This window comes from Hoplias malabaricus, chromosome 12 (assembly GCF_029633855.1).
Source record: "Hoplias malabaricus isolate fHopMal1 chromosome 12, fHopMal1.hap1, whole genome shotgun sequence".
Lineage (NCBI taxonomy): Eukaryota > Metazoa > Chordata > Actinopteri > Characiformes > Erythrinidae > Hoplias > Hoplias malabaricus.
Genome location: NC_089811.1, coordinates 39,052,887 through 39,067,409, shown reverse-complemented (window position 1 = coordinate 39,067,409; position 14,523 = coordinate 39,052,887). Strand labels below are relative to the sequence as shown.

Here is a 14,523-nt window from a genome sequence, read left to right as displayed (position 1 = left end):
TTATTCCACAGTAAAGATCATGCCTCTAAAGGCTCCATGGTGGCAGCTGTACAGCAGCCAGACTTGGACAGCTGGTGGCCAGACTTGGTTTTTCAATCCGACTTGTTCCTCTGCTCTGAGAACCCCAGACACACCAGATATCTGGGACAATGAGCCCCCAAATGGTTATTGTTAAAGAAGTATTGTTTGATGAAAGTGGACATGTTTTCCAAATGGGTAATGTTTCCCTACTAGCAAACAATTTGCACAGGCTGTAGCAAAAGTTCTGATGCATCACCCAAAAAGTGCAGATGCAGTGGAAAGGGACAATGCAACAATTGAAAATAAACTGCAGAAATTGGATCCACTAGGAAACTTACATAATAAGGGGTTGTTCGAAGATGATGGCAAATTCTAAGAAATTACTAACAATTTTGCATTCTGTCCATTCATAGGCAGCAGCAGCTCTGCCCAAACCATCAGAAGGGAAGATACACTTCAGGTGACTGGGTGGTGATAAAGATGAAAGCACTGGAAGCAACAACGGTGGTTGGGTCGGTTCCAGGTACTGCGGTAATGGATACTGTGGTAAAATTCAAAGGACGTGTGCCTTGGACACACTGCAAGAAACTCCAGCATACGAAACCAGCAACAATCCTGTAAAACAATAATTAATTTCTTTCAGTTGCTAATCATTTGGTTGATGCTACTGACACCTACTTTGTCAAGGCCATTTCAGGGGTCAGGCTATCTCAGCTCAGAGACCAATTGATCAGGTATTAATCAGAAAGCCAAGTATGCCATCACAACAGCTGTTAACTCCCCATGTTATGTTTGTATGAGCGCTCGTAAAGTTCCTATCATCATGTCATTTCCTTACAATGCCACCACTTGTGCCAAATACATGAGACACATGCACCCAGATCCACTAAAATTACAATACATATTGTATGGCAATGAAAGCAAGGCATGTAATGTTGGCATCTTAGATCAGTCAATGCAGGGAGGCTATACATGTGCTAGGAATTGTGCTTCAGCTGCAGGCTCAAAAACATTTAATTACTCTATCATTCAACATGAATGCTCCTCCTGGTAAAAATCATACTTAATGTTATCTCCTACAGGGATGATCAGAAATCCAGATCAATCTAGATGCACCATATGAATGCACTACATTTAATTTGTTGAAAGATATTACCTGTACAGTGAGTAATTATACTTGTCCATACGCAATAGAAGTGGGGCATTTTCCAGGGCATTGTTCTATCATGTGGGAGATTGACAAGAATCAAAGGATTTTCTGACAAAGGTCTGATTATTGGAATACTATGTAAAGTGTGTATAACTTCTATCCACCACACTATATGCATGTAGTGACCCAAAGGAGGCCACAAGCTCACATATTTTGGCGATGTGGTAATGGAGGTCGTCTGAGGTCAACTGTACCTTCCAGTTTGACGGGTAAGTGTACGCTGGTTATGTTAGCAGAGCCCACTCTGATTTTCCCTCAGTTCAAATTGTCTGATCCAAAAGAATGATTCACAGACAGAAAATAGACTTCCTGGGGTACTGTTTAATATATCTGGATGCTATTGGAATTTCGAGAGGGGTTCCAAACAAATTCAAAGCATGCAACCCTGTAGCTGCAGGATTTGAGTCTATCCCAGTTTTGGTCACCGTGAATAAAAATGTGGATTGGATAACTTTTATTTGGTATAACCAGCAACATTTAGCCAATATGACTCGTGAAACATTGCATGTACTGGGAGAACAGTTACATTATGCCTTGCAAATGACTTATCAAAACCGCTTCGCACTAGACACGATCTTGGCCAAAAAGTGATCATTCTTGCACATTTTTTCCTAATCACACAGCAGCAAATGTTTTTTTTTTTTTTATAATGGCTTTGGCAGAACTAATGGCTCTTACAGCTGACCTGCATGGCCTCAAATGCCCCATTTATACCTCCTTAGATCATGAGCCTACTGAGGAGGATGAGTAAATTATATAATCATTTTTCTCAGTCATTTTACTTCTCCTATTTAATTATTCATTTAATCAGTTTAATTATCATATATATAATTTGTAAATTTACAGTAAATATAATTTTACTCTTATTATACTTATTTTTAAATGCATGAGTTATGATACCTAGGCTGAAAGCTTAGCTGGTCTGTGGTTGATGTTATCTTTTGCATTTTATTATTTTTACATTGGTTTATGATTAAAAGTATTTTTATTACATTATTTTTATTACATCTGTTTTAATAATCATAAAAAGGGGGAATTGTGATGGGAAAATGCAAACAAACAATGTAATGAGTAATAATATTAATAATCTATTATTATGTAAGGAGTAACAATAATAATCTACCAATATACTCTGTAAAGATTGACATACACTGTGATTGAAATGTAGACCTTAAAGTGCTTATTACATGCTGTGTTCAGGACATGGCCCTAGAGTGTCTACTGGGGAGAAAAAGGGCTTATCAGTACACTTCGGTAGTTGGATTGGAGGAGTAATGTCTCTAAATAGATTTAGAGAAGTTCAATAAATATGTTGAAGAACATCTTGAATGGAAAAATGTAACCTGAGCCCACTGTCTGCAAAACAATATGTTGACAAGGGGAAGAAATAACAGGGCAGTAAACAACAGAAAGATGTATGGCTTAATTGGCCAGTATTTTGGGTGTTTGGGTTTTGGCCAATGATACATGATGTAATATTAACAGAATGGTAAACATGACAAGGTTGGCATACATGACAAGTGTCCTATATATACTGCTGCAAATGTATGAATAAAAGTGATATTGGAAAGAATGCTTGACCCCATGTCTTGATTTCTCCTTGGGCCTAAGAATCATTTTGAAATTTGGTTTTCCTCCCTGGTGGCACTTAGAGATTTGCCATAATACTGAATAATTTGTTTCTCCTGTGGCTGTATGAGAAACTACTTGGTTGTATCTCTGCAGTGGCAGTCTATCCAGTTAGCCTGCTCCCTTGGATTTTCACTTGTCTGCTTCCACGCCGTTCAGACGCTTTGCTGCTTAGCTCTGCTATCTTTTATTTCCTTCCTTTTATTTTTTCTAAACCTACTTGTTTTTCTGTGATCAAGTATCTGAGCTTTTAAATATACACAAGTCAGCAGCACTACAAAGCCAAAACTTGATATTTTTGGCTTTTGATACTTTTTAAAGTAGTGTGATTGCTCTAGGAACCAGTACTGTTCCAACAACCAGGACAGTCTCAACAGTAAAAGAAACTTGTGAAATGTCTCATCATTTTGTTTAACACACGTGCTGTCAGAATTTTTATGGACTTCTACAATTTAAAATTAAATTTAAGATTAAAACAATTTAAAATGATACAATAAAAGAAAAGAAATAAAATGCCATTACAGAAATAAAAGTGCAGAGTATTCTAGAGGTAGCTGTAGCTGCTCAAACAGGAATGTTTTAAGCCTTGACCCGAAAAACATCACTTTTCCTCACCCTTATCAGCTGACGAAGCCACCTCCAAGAGATAGATTACACACTGAGAAGATTAGATTGTCTTTCAGAAGTTTAACACCCCTCTTGTTCGTGTGCAGTCTATCTCTCCTAAAAAGTACTCTCTTCCCGAAAAACAAGTTAAAGTTGTCAATGAAGTTCAGTCCATTTGATCTGCAGGTGTTCTGTAACCAGGTGTTTAATCCCAGTAACCTTCAGAACATACTGCTGCCTCCTGCAGGTAGAGGTCCACTGATAAAGGATTGTATGTTGAACTTACAGAGTGTGTTTAGGAGGTCATTAAAGTCTCTTTTTAAAACCTCATATGTACAATAATCCGCTTCACATTCATGTACTCTGTACAGCTGGAAGCTTTCCATTAAGTTCAGGAACTGTGATGTTTGGCTCACATCTCACTATGAGTTTTGGTTTTGTTACCCCATTAACAGTGTTATCTCCAAAGATCAGGGCATCTGCTGTAGGTTTGTTAGGGTTTTGTGACCGGCTGACACTTCTGGCACTTTCTGTGTTGTGTTCACTGCGTTTGTGATTCTCACAAAGGGCATGCAGTGGTTCAAATTTGTTTTTCAGCTGAAGTGAGTAAGACTGATTCTCTGGTCTGGTTCTGTGCTGTGATCTCTCAGCAGCAGTGTTAGGTTTAGCAGCTGAATTTCCTGGACCAGCTGTGGTACCAGGAGTAGAAGACAAGACTACAGAGCTATACAAAGCATGGCACTTGGATCTAGCTTTAATCTGTACCCATTGCCCGTCTCTAGCTGTACTCACGGAAATGTTGCCATCCACATGATCCTCTGGTCTGGATCTGTGTCCCTCCACTGTCCATTGCTCTGTTAAGTCCTCAGCCCACTGTCTGCTGCTTTTACTCCCACTCACTTTTACTCCTCGCACAGTTCTGAAATGCCAGTCCTTATACTCTGATAGTAAGTTCAGAAAATCCCTTTCCAAAGCTGACATGCTCTGTAGAAGTCTGTAGCAATTCTGACAGCGCATGTGTTGTACAAAATGATGAGGCATTTCACAAGTTTCTTCTACTGTAGACTGATGAAACTGTCCTGGTTGTTGGAACAGTCCTGGTTCCTAGAGCAATCGCACTACTTTAAAAAGTATAAAAAGCAGAAAATATCCAGTTTTGGCTCCGTAGTGCTGCTGACTTGTGTATATTTAAATGTTTAGATACTCTATGATAGAAAAAAAGTAGGTTTCGAAAAAATAAAAGGAAAGAAATAGAAGATAGCAGAGCTAAGCAGCAAAGCATCTGAACAGCAAGGAAGCAGGAAGTACACTGGCCTCAGAAGTACAGTGCTAATTTTATTGATGAATTTACAGAGATGCTGTCTTTTATTTCTACCGACTTTGACCATTTTGTTATTGCTGGTGACTTTCACATACATATCGACAATCCTAGGACTGCTTTGTCAAGGCACTACGTGCCATATTGGACTCTTTTGGTCTTTCACAGCATGTTACAGGGAGTACACATTGTCATGGTCACACGCTGGATATTGTTATCTCAAAGAGTCTCAACATATCAGTGACTGTGTAGGACGTCACATTGTCAGATCACTACTGTGTGCTCTTTGATATGTGGGCCTCACCAGTCATCAAGGACAGAAGAGTTTGTGTCAAGAAAAGGTAAAAAGGACTGCACAGCTACACTTTTCATGAGTAAAATGTGCAGTACACCATGTGAACGATCCAACTCTGTTGATGATCTGCTGAATAGTTTTAAATCAAAAGTTGTCACTGTTATGGATGAGATTGCACCAGTTAAAGTGAAGGCTATGTCTTGCAAACAGAAAGCACCATGCAGAAGTGATTCTGTTGTTCAAATCCAAAAGAGGGAATGTCGCAAGGCAGAACGCAGATGGCGTAAAACAAGTCTTCATATTCACAAAAGATCTACAAAGATAGGCTACGTGAATAGAACACGATAATATGCAAAACACTCTCAAGCTGAAGGACATCTCACTGACTGCAACCATTTTTCCTGACAGTAATAAAATAGGAGATAATGAGGCACCAATAAGGGAATGTTTGGGTTGATGGAACGAGACATGATGTAATATTGCCCAAATGGCACACATGATGGTGTACGTGACTGGGGTCCTACATATACTGTATGATTCTTTTTAATAAAATGAGAGATTGGAGAGATTTGTTGACTGCATGTCTTTATTCCTCTGATTTCCCCAAAGAATTCTTTGAGCATCGTTTTTCCTTCCTGGTGATACTTAGATATTGCCATAACAATTTGAGGGCTTGTCCGGGAAGGAAAATCGATGCTGCGTCACAATACAGACACATGCTGAAGGAGTATGGGCCAAGCAGTGTGGGGCAGATGGAAGAATCGGTTAAACTGGGGTTTCCTGAGGGAGGAAGTTTCAGTCCAAATCAGTTAGAATGGTTGACAAATGAATTAGCACATAAAGAGCAGGAGACTGAAAAACTGGCCATGGTTGCATAAATGCACCCTTTTGGGGGACTGGAAAAATAATGATGGTGGGGTGCAGAGAAGCAGGGGAACAGGGGATTTCCGTATCCCATACACAGCTATGGTTTCTGTTTTCCGCACTGTTCAACTTGTTGATCCGCAGACATAAACAAACCAAAGCTATGTTGACAATGATTCCTGAGTGCCTATGGGCAAAAAACAAATATGACATTGGAATAATAAAGTCCGCCCAACCAGTCATGGTCACTCCAAAAGGCAACTACCTACCAAAGAAATATCAGTATCCTCTGAAACACGATGCTGTAGAGGATATCACCCTGGTATTTGACTCGCTCGTTGAGGCTGGGATGATGGTTCCATGTCCAGAATTTCTAGTCCGAACACCAATATTTCTGGTGAAAAAAATCTGCGGTCCGGGGGAACCTGATGAATGGAGATTTGTACAAGATTTACAAGCCGTAAATTCCACCATTCACCCGCGCGCACCACAAGTTCTGAATTCCACACAATTCACACAATTCTATCACAGGTACCTGCAAATAATACTCATTTTTTCTGTAATTGATTTAGCAAATGCATTTTTCAGCATTCTGGTCCATCCAGAAAGCCAGTACAGGTTTGCTTTTTCATTCAAGGGTAAATTGTGGACATGGACACATCTACCCCAGGGGTATGCGGAGTCCCCAACTATTTTCAATGAAGCCCTTAAGGCTGATTTGGAAGACTTTGTTTTTCCAGGGGGAAGTGCACTTCTACAATATGTCGATGATTTGTTAGCGTGTTCACCTCATGCAGAAACATGCAAAGAAGACACAATAGCACTGTTAGCAGTGTTAGCAGGGAGGGGACACAAAGTCAGTCAGAAAAAACTCCAAGTTGTTCAACAACAAGTGTCTTATCTAGGACATGACATATCTGCAGGAGGAAAATCACTGTCCTCCTCACATGTGCAGACAGTCTGCCAAATTCCAAAACCTGTAACTAAAAGACAGTTGATGAGTATTCTTGGTATGACATCCTACTGTAGACAGTGGATTCCAAATTATGCAGAGTGAGAAGCATCATTATCTGCTCTGAGTCATGGGAAAGGACAATCCGCTCATGACAAATTTGAATGGACTCCTGAAGCTGATTTAGCTTTCACAGATTTGAAAACTGCTTTAACACAAACACCTACTTTGGGTTTACCAGATCCTAACAAACCTTTCTTTCAAACAGTGGATGAGAAAAATGGTTTCATGACTTATGTGTTGCTACAAGAGCATGGGGGTCATAAGCGCCCAGTGGCGTATTTTTCCAGCAAACTTGATTCTGTAGTACAGGTTTTGCCTGTGTATTCGTGCGGTGGTGGCAGAAGAGAGAGCGGTCTCAGCATCCAGAGACATAGTGTGTTACAATCCACTGACGTTGTTATTCCCACATGCAGTCTCAATTTTGTTGGAGCAGAAAACATCTCATTTGTTAGCAGCGAGATTGTTGCGATATCATGTTATGCTGCTCGAATTACCCAATGTCACTATTCAGCGTAGTACAATTTTAAATCCAGCAACTTTGCTCCCTACATCAGATGATGGAGAACCTCATGACTGTTTAGCAGCCATTTCACAGGTGTGTTCTCCAAGGTCTGATTTAACTGATGTTCCAATTCCTAACAATGATCTCAATTTGTATGTTGACGGATCAGCATTTCGTGATAACTGCGGGAAAAACAAAGTGGGATTTGCAGTTGTGACCTTGCATGAGTGTTTGTGTTCTGGCAGGCTTTCAAGTTCACTTTCAGCACAAGCTGCAGAATTGGTGGCTCTCATTGAAGCATGCAAACTAGCTTAGGGTAGTTTGGACTGACTAAGCTTAGGACTGACTCCAAATATGCATATTCCTTTGTGTTTGATTTTAGAATGATATGGTCCTACAGGAATTTTCTGACATCCACAGGGAAACACATTGCACATCACACACACACACACACACATATATATATATTTATATATATATATATATATATATATATATAATGACAACTCAAAAGTGTCCGTAGGTGTGAGTGAGAAGCTCTCCTTCTCATTGCTAAGTTAAACCACACCGAATTCTGAGGATCAGAAACATGCATACACACAGATATTTCACTCTCCACACTTGATATCTCAGCATTTTACCCTTACAGAACTGTTTTAATTTCTAAGCAATTGCAGAACTGTTTATCATTTCATATATATGTTAGTGATGTTAAGTTATCAAGATATAAGTTGCTTTCATGTGGTTCTGTGTTCTGACCTGGTTTTCTTTGTTATATTTTCTCTTGTTTGGTCTGTCTGTTCCCTAATTGGTCCTTTGTTGCCTTTGTTCCTTGGGTTCTGTTTAGTTTGCACACCCAGGTGGAGCATGCTTCAGCTGAGGGGTTATGTCAGGTTTGCTGTTTTTTTCCTTCCCGTGTTCTGCTCCCTTTCTGTTTTAGTCTGGTTCTCTTGTGTCTTTCTGTGTTTTGCTTTTATTCTACACCTGCTTGTTTTCCACATGTTTAAGTAGTCACACCCCCTGTCACAAGTTTGAATCTTCCACATGTGGTGCATGTTTCCTAATGGTTTATATTCCTGGTTCCTTGTCCCTGTCTTTGTCTGCCTTTCAAAGTTTTTGGTCATTTCCTAGTGTCTCTTGTTCCTATCTCTCACTGTTCTGACTTTGGTATTTACTGTGTCTTTATATTTATAGCTCTCTATGTTCTTGGTTTGTTAATGATTATAAATGTGATTAGTAGTTGTCTTGCTAGTTCCTTGTTTGTAACATAAGTATTGTCTTGCTTCTATTTAGCTTTAGTTTGTCATTTTGTCCTTATCTTTTTGTTTAGTGTTTTGCTTCTTAATTCTCGTAGACTGTCATTCAGTATGTTTAGCTTTCTGTGTTTTTAGTAATCAGTAATTTACATTATTCTTTTCGTGTTCTCTTGTATTCTGTTCTCCAGTTTTCTTGTATATTGTACTTGTTTCCCGACCCCTCATGACAATTCATCTCATTTTATCCCTCCATTAATTTGAACGAGGAGTGTTAGAGTGGGTGATGTAATAATCCACTCTAACTCAGGTGTCTTTCTGGATAGGCCTTTTCTGCTAATTGTTTTCTTCTAAAATCTATATACTTTTACCTAGAAACTTCATTGAAACTTTAAATGGTACAGACTTTTCCCCTTCCTAACACTTTTGATTATGAAATTGTTTCATGATGGAGTTTTTGAGTTATGAGCATAATTCAAAATAACTTTTATGAACCCTCTGTACTAGGGAGGGGTCTGGTCACCACTGACTTAAGCATATTTTCATTTGTCATTTATTGACATCTGTAATGCCCTCCTTTATGGATATTCTAGTAAAATCTTAGTTAGCCCAGTGTAGTGGATATGATGAATGTGTATTAATTTTGACTTTCTGAAGATGTGATTTTAAATACCCAAGCTTTTGCTAGTTTTCAGAGACATCTCTAACCAAGATCGTAAGGTGAGATAAACCTCCAGAGCAGGCCTGTAAAATCCCCTCCAAAGACCCTTTTTTATGACTTAAGGATCCCCAGGGTCAAGAAAAGATAGCAGAGAGACACAGAGACTCAATTTTGATTGAAACCCACAATGCCCTCTTTAAAGGACACCAAGGCTCCAATTCTCCCTCATTGAGGACGAATCAGGTATTCGGGGCGAGTTTTCTAAACTCTAGTTAAAAACCTGTGGCGCCAAATGACACAAGCTTTGTAAGGTTTTTCGAGCTTTTGGGGCTTCTGCCCCTTTTACTCCGATGATCGACTCTTCACTTCAAGGCTCCAGACACTTGGGGTGTTGTCTCTTTTAGCTTTTTCAAGGCTAAAAGAGTAAAATGACCTGAGTTTTGGAAATGACTCTGCAGGCGTCAGACTCATGGCTTTCTTAAACAGTCTTGGGCCTTTAAAGCGTGGTCCAGATAGAAACTACAGATTAAGAAGAGCTATAGTTTAACCCTAGCAAAATTTCAGTGCCACACCCAGAGCATGAAGGAAACCTTAGACCTCTGACCCTCCAAACGACGACAATGCCACGAAGAGGACTGCTGCACGCACCCTCAGAATGATCTTCTGAGATGCGGAATCCTGCCCAGGAGAGACCTGCATGGACATGTCTCTCTCTCACAAGGCAGCAGATCAGCGACGACGAAGAATCCCCACAGAGACCTTCAGAACACCACCAGCTCCGACAGCTGCGTCTGAAAGCCTCGGGAGAAAATGAACGCCCGCGGTTGCAACCTACAAGGCCTGCGTCTGCAATTCTCCAGGAAGTCGTGCCGGAAGGCACCATCAGCGGCATGCTCCCTGTTGATCTCCGGATACGTAAGGTCACATGGTCTCATGTCTCTCATGGCTCATGGGTTGGTACTGAGAGTTTGCTGGGATAAACAATAACCTTTCTTAGAACTTAGGACAATAATTATCATAAAGAAATTCCCTCATATATTAATCTTCCTGTTTTCTCATACATCGCTGTTATCCGTTTTATTATATGAATGTCTAATCAATATTCATTATTTGATATTACAGTTAATAAACCAGTTGTGTGATAAAACTAATCCTTGGTTATTTGTTTGTGTGTGCACCTTTCTTGTATGGAATTATAACTTCTAGTTCAGATTCCATTTCAGAGTCAAGAACCCACGGCGGGTCAATGAGCATAATTCATTAATAATAGTTCATTCTAGCTAATTCTGCTGTAAAATATGTGAAGATGACCTACTTGTCTAAGCTAAAATTAAGACAGGTAAGGACACTACATATTAATTAATGGCTCCCAAACATGGAGCTTAGCAAAATGAATTAAATAATTAATTATTAATAAAATAATAATTAATTATCATTGACTCCGCTATGTAGTGCAAATGCCACCGTGCATACTACTTCCACTACACCAGAATGCAACAACTAAATTTCTTACATGAACTAAGACGTTTGACCATATAAGATAAATACTATCAGCTTTACATTGACTGCAAGTCAAATCCATAATATAGTAGGCTTCACCTCAGTACTTGAGTGAACATACAATATTATGAACCATCACGCCTACTTAGATCACAATATGCTGGCTGTCTGTTTTGTCCTAGAATTATTAAATGTGCTATAGGGGGAAGAGTCTTTTCATTTAGCGCCCCAAGTTTTGAAATAACATTCCAGTCGATGTTCAGGTCTCAGACACTGTCTATGTTTTCAAGTCTAGGTCAAAAATCTATTTATTTAACCAAAATATATCTATCTATCTATTAAATCTATCTATTTAACCAAGCACTTGGATAATTTTATTCATGTCATATTAGCGCAGATTGGTGGACATAAACACATATTTAACTATCTCTGTGTTTCTCTTCTGAGTGGAACAACTGACCTTCCAATCTGACCTGATGCTGAGGAAAGACTGTCAGGATGGGATGTCCTCACATGCCCATTATCTGTTCCAACTTTGACCAAGAGGTAGCACCAACATGTTAGCTCAGAACATGCTCATGGACCTCCTTTTAAGCTCCTGAGTGTCTCATCCCCATGCTCTAGACTTAGAGCCTAAACTGTCCACTCTTAACCTGCTTCAGTTTGTTTTTATTAAAATGGCTCTTCACAAATATCTACACATTGCTCTCAAACAACAAAACAGTGAAAGCGCAAAGCACAGAGCAGCAAAAATGCGAAGCAAAGAATGAATGAAGGCTCAGACCATGGCACAACAGTAACACAGCAATCACTACACCAAATAAACACAAAATCACCCAGTTACTCCACACATTATGAACCAACACACAAATAGAAACTGTACTGACACCCATGGTCCTACCTAGAATGCGTAAAACACACAAAATGTTGCAGTCATACCTCAATCCACGACGCCAAACCACACAAACACACAGGCCAAGCCAACTACAGAAAGGTTAAGCTCACTGGAAGGTGGGGGGGGGGGGCAAACAGGGCAAACAAGTGACTAAGTCCTCCTACCCCCACCCCCTTCCTTCCTACAATTAACCCGTGCCATTACCCTTCCATCACTATTAAATGGTAATAAATAGAAACACTATCTGCCATTTTTTCACAATATAAGTAGTAATGTGTGAGTTCCAACTGATCTCAGAGAAAAAGATAATTGCCTTTTTGTGTGGGTTGTATCAATTATTCATAAGACAATATAGTTTTTGTTATTAGCAATGAGAAGTATAGATACAGTGTGGTTGGTAATTCTTCAGATAAAGTGTAGTGTTTGCTTGACCATATCAGTTGCTGGGGATGGTCCCAAGGACACAGCACACCCCCTTCTCCGTACTACACTCACAAATCAATGAATTAGTAAAAATCTGCCTCGATGAATCTCAGCCAGAGTGATGAATTGATAACAAAACTTCACCACAATTTACAAGAACTTACAAGACAAGCTCCAAAACCATCAGATAGGCAGCTTCACTTGCCACTTCATCATCAACAAGATCTTTACCCACATTCTTCCACCAAAAATGAACAGGCCACCTCAAGTAGTTAGACAAATTAATACATTTTGGGTTCATGCTGCTACCAGTGTCAGCAGTTCATGTTTTCAAAACAAGCTTGGACCCTGCAATGCCTGTAATATCTTCCATTCCAGTACTCTACTCTTTAATCTTTACAAGTGACCACTAGGGAAAACCTTAAAAATTATTAAAAAAAGCCTATCATAGCATAGTTTTTTTCAACAAAACAAAGAAAGACAGAGGTGATTGTATTTGGCACTAAGAAGCAAAGACATGAGGTCACTGATCATCATAACGCCAGAGTTCTTGGCATATCTACTGGCATAATACTTTGTTTAGACCTGAACTTTAAATGGCCAGAAAAAGGCAATAACAAAATCTGGCTTTTATAACCTAAAGAACATTTAAAAATCCAAGTACATTGGACTTAGAAAAAGAAATTCAACCATTTATCCCCAACAGGCTGGACTACTGAAAACATCTCTTTACTAGACTTCCGATCATTCAGATTGTTGGGTCACTGCACTGGCCAATGATTTAACACAGGATAGATTTTAAAAAGATTTTTGTTGTTTAGAAATCGTTAAATTCCCTCTGTCCAAAATATATTGCTGATTTGTTTGAAGTGTATGAACTTAGTAAATCCCAGACCACTCAGGACTAGTCAGCTGGTCTGCTACACAAACAAAAACTCATGAGCAGTGAGCACAGTGTCCAGAGACAGCAAAATGCATTTCTTATTTTAATTATCTGCATCTATCTTTTGCACAAGAAAAAGCCAGTAATCAGAAAGTCGTGTGAGTATATAATTTTAGGAACAGGGACAAAAGCTGTGCATTTTTACCATTCCTAAGGAGATTTACAGGTGTTTTTGTTGGCTGAGGTTTACATTGCTACTGGTGGAATTTAACCATTTAAAATGCACTTGATGGACACTGCTGTTGCACATTAAGAATCTTATATTAAATTCCGACATGTGTTTGATTGGTTGAATTCTGAACATATCCAGGTTCAGAAAATAACTGGATACAGGAACTAGATATAGGAAAAATATATGTGCTAGTTAATGCTATGCTGTTTATGTAGGCCCTTTCTGTAAAATAGCCCACTGTGATTACATCACAACTGACAGCAGTCGTACCCCAGAACTCAAAGGAGCGAGAAGACAAGAGTATAGGCTTAAAGGCTGCTTGTGATGCCCAATAATGGGAAACAGACAGCTCAAAAAACTTTTGTAGATTAGGTCAGAAAAATCTATGAATTTGATTAGTGACACTATTTGGTCTATACTTTGGGAACAGATTCCATTATGCAGTTCTCTCCAAACCATCTCCTTGTATTTCTCTGGCAATCATGGTTACTTTTTGTATTTCCACTATAACATTCTCCTTTTGGAGCATCATGAGGACATACAAAGTCAGGCAATGCAAGAGAAGTAGAAGGAATATGACCAGAAAACGTAATAAACTGTTTTCTGTCTGTTAGATACAATGTGAATTAGTCATCAAGGCCCAGCTCCCGCAGCCTTGACAGAAGGATGGTGTGATTTACTGTGTAAGAAGCTGCACTTAGATCTAGCAGTAAAAGGATACAGAGAACACCAGGCTCCACAGCCAAAAAGGAGGTCATAAGTTATCTTTATTAATGCGGTTTCAGTGCTGTGGAAGAGATGAAACCAGACTGGAATGGGTCTGAACACAAACACAAAACAAGGATAAAAAGTGCAACTAAAACAGGACCAGGACTAAATGAACACACGTACACACAAAAACAGTGCTATTAAATGCTAATGCTAGCTACATGCTATTAAACAAACAAGAGACACCTGGAGCAGTTAAATGAGACCAGGCAATAGGGAAGGGCAGGAATTATGATGCTACACAAAGGGGTGAAAAAGGACATTGTAGTTTTTTACACATTTGCACAAGGCTAGGATTTAATGCTGAGCCTGTAGTTTCAAGAAGAATTGTGAGTAAAATCTGTTTTACTTATTTTTTGACTGTTTTTGATGTTAATTGGTTTATATGCTAGAAAGTTCCACGAAGGCCTGAAGATAAACAGATCTATAATACATTAAATAGTATGTA

The 14,523-nt window shown here is 39.2% G+C and overlaps 1 pseudogene; it reads left to right on the top strand.

Annotated features, from left to right (window-relative positions):
• The window catches only part of LOC136710914 (transient receptor potential cation channel subfamily M member 2-like), a 49,086-nt pseudogene extending 46,369 nt beyond the window's left edge, over nt 1–2,717 (top strand).
• Nucleotides 2,718–14,523: the final 11,806 nt, after the last annotated feature.